We start from the raw sequence: 6,791 nt of genomic DNA on the forward strand, positions 1-6,791 counted from the left end.
ACATAGCACGGCTCGTATGCCGACAAATCACATAGCACAGCCCGTACGCTGGCAAATCACATAGCACGGCCCGTACGCCGGCAAATCACATATACATATAAAAATATCTCGGCCCGTACGCCGATTTTCCATCATAGAAATCCATATCGTCCCCATTCCCAAAAAAAAAAAACAGTATTTCACAACATTTTTATACTCATGCCACACTAAACAAATTTTCTGCGTATTCAACATATCATCATTTAAACAGTATTTTCCAAATATAAATCATATATATAAATATATTTATTTTTCTTGAAACTAGATGCTACATATATATACATACATTTTCTCAAAACAAAACTAGCTTAGTTTATCCCCTTACCTGATTCCTGAAAAGCTCCTAAGAAAATCTTCCCTGTACCCACAAGGTTCTCAACTCAACACCCTGAAAATAAAAACTCGCAGAATTAAAATTTAGTATTTTCATACGTACAACATTTTCTATAACTATCACTAAGTCAAATTCGACTTAAAAAGTCTTACCTTAACTTAGGGATGACTCCCAACGTTCCCAATCAACACCATGGAACTGAAAATTTCCAGTATTAAAGTTCAGTATTTTTACGTGTATATCACTTTCTTCAACTGTCAAAAATCCAAATATTGAAGATAAAGCCTTACCTTGGATTTAGGATGAAATCCAACTTCATTTCCCTGACGATCCGCTCTGACAGACTTGTAGAGAACTTCGCCAGAAGCGTCGTGGTGGCTTCGGTTTGTCGATCCGGCGTAAAACTAGCCCGGAATCGAAGAGAGAGAGAGTCATAGGAGAGAGAGAAAGAGAGAGAGAGAGAGAGAGAGAGAGAGAGAGAGAGAGAGAGAGAGAAGAGAGAGAGAGAGAGAAGAGGGAGAAGAGTGCACTCACGCACACCAAATGAATCCAATTCAAATTGGATTTTTTTTTTTTTTTGACTTTTCAAAGCTTAAGCTTGTGGTTTGAATTTATTTGACTTTTCAAAGCTTTTTTTTTTTAAGAAACTTGTATTATATATATATATATATATATAATATCATAATTACTTATATATATATATATATATTTTGTCCTTATCATACTATTCATTTTACTTGTTAATTTAATTAATTAATTTTATTTTATTATTTTATTATTATTATTATTATTTTTAAAATTTTATTTTTTTCCCCGGTTACTACATTCCTTCCCCCTTAAAAGAATTTCGTCCTCGAAATTTACTGTTTCCGTAACTCGCCATCCTTTAATTGGATAAAAGGGTCTACTCATTTTATTACCTACCCTCACTTATGGCGGAGGAATACCGTGGTTACATTTCGAGTCTTGGAAGATTACATACACAAAAGAAAATCATTCTCCCAAAACTAAAGTACTATACTATTCAACCATTACATGTACCTGCAACATAAAACTACTTAACTATTTACATTTATTCACTCAGACTTCTTGAAATAAATGCGGATACCTCTACTTCATCTGCTCCTTAGACTCCCAAGAAGCCTCTTCTACTGCATGATTCCTCCACAAGACTTTTACTTGAGGAATCGTCCTGTTACGTAGCTCTTGCACTTTTCTATCCAGAATCTGTACTGGTACCTCCTCATATCCCAGTGAATCACTAAGCTCCAACTCATCATAATTGATGACATGAGAAGGGTCTGGGACGTATTTTCTCAACATAGCAACATGAAATACGTTGTGAATCCTGGACAATACAGATGGCAAAGCTAGCCTGTAGGCTACCGGTCCCACTTTATCTAGAATCTCAAATGGACCGATAAACTTAGGACTAAGTTTACCCTTCCTCCAAAATCGCATAACCCCTTTCATCGGAGCTATCTTCAAAAATACGTGATCACCTACGTCAAACTCTAAATTCCTGCGGCGATGGTCGGCATAACTCTTCTGTCGACTCTGAGCTGCACTGATCCTGTCCCTGATAAGACGAACTTTATCACATGCCTGCTGAACTAGCTCTGGCCCCACTACTCGCCGCTCACCCACTTCATCCCAAAACAAAGGAGAACGACATCTCCTACCGTACAGAGCCTCAAATGGTGTCATGCCAATGCTAGACTGATAACTGTTATTATACGCAAATTCTACTAATGGCATAAACTGAGTCCAACTACCCCCAAAGTCTAGTACACACACTCTGAGCATGTCCTCTAATATCTGTATCGTCCTCTCAGTCTGCCCGTCTAACTGAGGATGGAATGCCGTACTAAACGATAACTGAGACCCCAGAGCCTCCTGCAAACTCCTCCAAAATCGTGATGTGAATTGTGGGTCTCGATCCGACACAATAAATATAGGCACCCCATGAGAACGTACTATCTCCTGAATGTAAATCTCCGCTAAACGGTTGAGGGAGTAGCTAATCTTGATGGGAATAAAGTGGGCGGTCTTCGTCAATCAATCAACAATCACCCATATGGCATTATGACCATGTAACGCTGTCGGCATTCCTGACACGAAGTCCATCGATATGTGATCCCACTTCCACTCCGGGATGAATAACGGCTGCAACTGCCCTGCCGGTCTCTGGTGCTCAGCCTTTACCTGCTGGAACGTCAAACACTGCACTAAATACTCGGCAATCTCTCTCTTCACACCACTCCACCAGTATGACTCTCGCAGATCTCTGTACATCTTCATACTATCGGGATGAACTGTATACAAAGATCTGTAAGCCTCCTCTAGAATAGTCTTCCTGATCTCAGTATCGACAGGAACACATAATCTAGAACGGAACCGCAAAGTTCCGTCATCTGCGATACTAAACTCCTCCCCCTGCCCACTCTGTACTTTGTCTATCACCTCCACTAGCTCTGGATCTTCCTTCTGGGCAGCTTTAGTTCTCTCCTGTAGGGTAGGCTGTACCACTAAGCTGGAAATACATACTGGGAGATCACTCTCCACCAACTCTATGCCGAGTCTCTCCAGATCCATTATGATCGGATGCTGGATCCCCATAGCAGCCAACACTGGCTCCCTGGATTTCCTGCTCAACGCATCAGCTACCACGTTTGCTTTCCCTGGATGATAACTGATGGTACAATCAAAATCCTTAATCAGTTCCAACCACCTTCTCTGCCTCATATTCAGTTCTTTCTACGTAAAGAAATACTTCAAACTTTTATGGTCAGAGAAGATCTCACACTGCTCACCGCACAGGTAATGCCTCCAAATCTTCAGTGCGTGTACCACTGCAGCCAACTCAAGATCATGGGTAGGGTAGTTCTTCTCATATTCTTTCAACTGCCTGGATGCATACGCCACTACCCTGCCATGCTGCGTCAATACACAGCCAAGTCCTTTCAAGGATGCATCACTGTAAATGGTATACCCCTCACCCCCAGACGGAATGATCAACACTGGTGCTGTGACTAGTCTCTGCTTCAGCTTCTGAAAACTTTGCTCACAGCTATCATCCCACTCAAATCTGACATTCTTTCTCGTCAGTTGTGTTAAAGGCCCTAACAAAGCTGAGAATCTCTCAACAAAACGACGGTAATAGCCTACTAGCCCCAAGAAACTCCTGATCTCGTGGACATTTCTCGGTCTAGCCCAATTCACTACAGCCTCAATCTTGCTAGGATCCATAGAAATACCGTCTCCAGATACAACATGCCCCAAGAACACGACCTTCTCCAACCAAAATTCACATTTACTGAACTTGGCGTACAACTTCTTTTCTCGAAGTGTATGTAAAACCTGCCTCAAGTGCGTCTCATGCTCCTCATAGTTCCTAGAATAGACCAGTACATCATCAATAAAAACAATAACAAATTGGTCTAGGTATTGGTGGAAAACTCTATTCATCAAGTCCATAAATACCGCAGGAGCATTCATCAAACCAAACGGCATCACTAGAAACTCGTAATGCCCATACCTAGTCCTGAAGGCCGTCTTTGAGACATCTTCTGCTTTCACCTTCACTTGATGGTAGCCAGATCTGAGGTCAATCTTCGAATACACCCGTGTACCCTGGAGCTGGTCAAACAAATCATCGATACGGGGTAGAGGATACCTATTCTTGATTGTCACTTTATTTATCTCCCTATAGTCTATACACATCCTCATAGTCCCGTCTTTCTTTTTTACAAATAAAACTGGAGCTCCCCACGGAGATACACTGGGCCGTATGAAGCCCTTATCTAGCAGATCTTGCAACTGATTCTTCAATTCTGCTAACTCCACTGGCGCCATTCGATAAGGTACTTTAGAAATCGGCACTGTACCGGGAGGTAGATCAATAGAGAAATCCACCTCACGGTCGGGTGGCAAGCCTGGTAACTCATATGGAAAAACATCCACAAACTCCTTCACTACAAGCGTGCTAGCAAGTTTCGAATCATTCTCTGACATCTCTTTCACAACCGCCACAAACCCCTGACAACCACTCAGCAGTAGTCTACTAGCCTGAATAGCTAAAACTAGCTGAGGCTGGGATTGTACATGCGACCCTACAAACTTGAATTCTGCTTCCCCCGGGGGTCTAAATATCACCTCTCGTGCACGACAATCTATGCTGGCAAAATTAGCTGCTAGCCAATCCATGCCAAATATAACGTCAAACCCATGCATATCTAACACTATCAAATCAGTAGACAATGTTTTCCCCTGAATCTCTACTGGGCAATCGCGGAGTACCCTACCACACCTCACTACCGACCCAGTCGGTGTAGATACCAACAGTTCAACATCTAATGATTGTGTTTCAGCCTCACATAATTTAATACACCCTAAGGACACAAACGAGTGTGTAGCTCCTGAATCAAATAATGCAATAACTTTAAAAGAAAGCATAATACCATACCTGTCACCACATCACCTGATGCCTCAGCCTCACTCGACGCCAGAGTAAACACCCCGGCTAGAGCCGTATTCCTCTGCTGGCCCCCCCGTGGTGCCTGATAACCTCCCCGGTATAGTCTAGGAGCTGGAACTGCATTTGGTGGAGTAGGGCAGTCTCGTACCATGTGCCCTGATCTACCGCAACGATAGCACACTGGAGCTGCATCTGGCGGGGTAGGACAATCTTGCACTATATGACCTGATCTACCGCAGCGGTAGCACACTACACCACTAGCTCGACACTCTCCCCAGTGCCTCCTACCACAAGTCTGACAAACTGGAGGACCCTGCCCTGTCTGCACCTGGCGTCCTCCCGTCTCCTGTCTCTGCCCTCTACCATGATTACCTCTCCTCCACTGACCCGGCCTGTGACCCTGCTGGTAGCTCGTAGATGCAGATCTCTTCCTCTGTCCATGCTCATCTGCATCAAGACGCTCACCAATCTCTGCCAAGGCCGCCCTGTCGACCAACTCAGCGAAGTCCTGGATCCGCAGCACCACCACCTGCCTAAATATACTCCACCTCAAGCCTCTCTCAAACTGCCTCGCCTTCTTCACCTTATCAGGAACAATGTATGGGGCGAATTGAGAGAGCTCGATAAAACGTGTTGCATACTGCTGGATACATAGCTATCCTTGCTTCAGACTCAGGAACTCTTCTACCTTAGCCTCCCTCACAGTAGCTGGAAAATATCTGTCAAAGAACAGATCTTTAAACCGGTCTCATGTCATAGCTATTGGAGTCACCTTCTGCTACTCTAATAGTCTCACTGCAGTCCACCACCTCTCAGCCTCTCCTGTCAATTTATAGGTGGCAAAGAGGACCCTCTGTTCCTTAGTACATTGCAGCACAGCCAATATTTTCTCAATCTCCTGCATCCAGTTCTCAGCGGCTACAGGATCAACTCCACTTGAGAACGCCGGAGGATTCATCTTTGTAAATTTCTCTATAGTGCACCCATGACCTGTAGATGGACCACTCTGCTCCCTCAAGCTCCTAGCAATCTCAGCCATAACCTGCTGAGCCACGCTACGTAATACCGCATCAGAGTCAGTCCTAGCTGTACCTGATGGTCCTGCTCCATCACTGCCACTCGCATGGGCACTATTTCCTTCTGGATCCATCCTGGAAAATAGCAGTTTCAATTCAGTAATCCTATCCTCATAATTTACCCACCTATCCTCACCACTCATCTCAACATTTCTAACTCATTGTTAATCCCCAGTCCTACATTCTAGGAACACAACCCGACAATAGCTTACTATGGTTTTCCTGAAATCGTCACCCCAGGAAAAACACAGAAACTACCACGGAAGTCCTGCCTCTAGACTGTAGAACAAAACCTCAAATCATTTCCTAAACTCTGGTAGTGTTCTTGCTGCACTCTAAAATCTACAGAACCTAGCAACCTAGGCTCTGATACCAACTGTAACGACCTGCTCCTTTTTCACATATATTTTTTTTATATAAATAAATTATCATCACATCATACATTCCAACTCAGCAGGTCACAATCCACTTGGGCCCGTGGGCACCAGGGATATAACAAAACATATAGCAGAAGCCTACGCAGGAGAAAGTATAAAATCATATACATCTCATCATAATGTGCATAACACATACCAGAGTCACTACAATTACTATCTCACAGTATATACATCTCAAAAATGAAATCTAGGGACAATCCCCACAAAACCTAACTGTCCCTATCAAAAACTTACCCTTCAAAAGAGGGCAAACAACTGATCTAGATCAGCGGGGCTTTTCCCGCTCTCCTATTAGGGGCTCCTGAAAAATGTATAAGATTTAGGGGTGATACACCTCTCAGTAAGGGAAATAAACTAATACCAGTGTGTGGCAACATGAGTATTCTGTGTTCTACATATACCATACATAACATATTCAATACTGTTTA

This window comes from Malania oleifera, chromosome 7, assembly GCF_029873635.1.
Source record: "Malania oleifera isolate guangnan ecotype guangnan chromosome 7, ASM2987363v1, whole genome shotgun sequence".
Classification (NCBI taxonomy): domain Eukaryota; kingdom Viridiplantae; phylum Streptophyta; class Magnoliopsida; order Santalales; family Ximeniaceae; genus Malania; species Malania oleifera.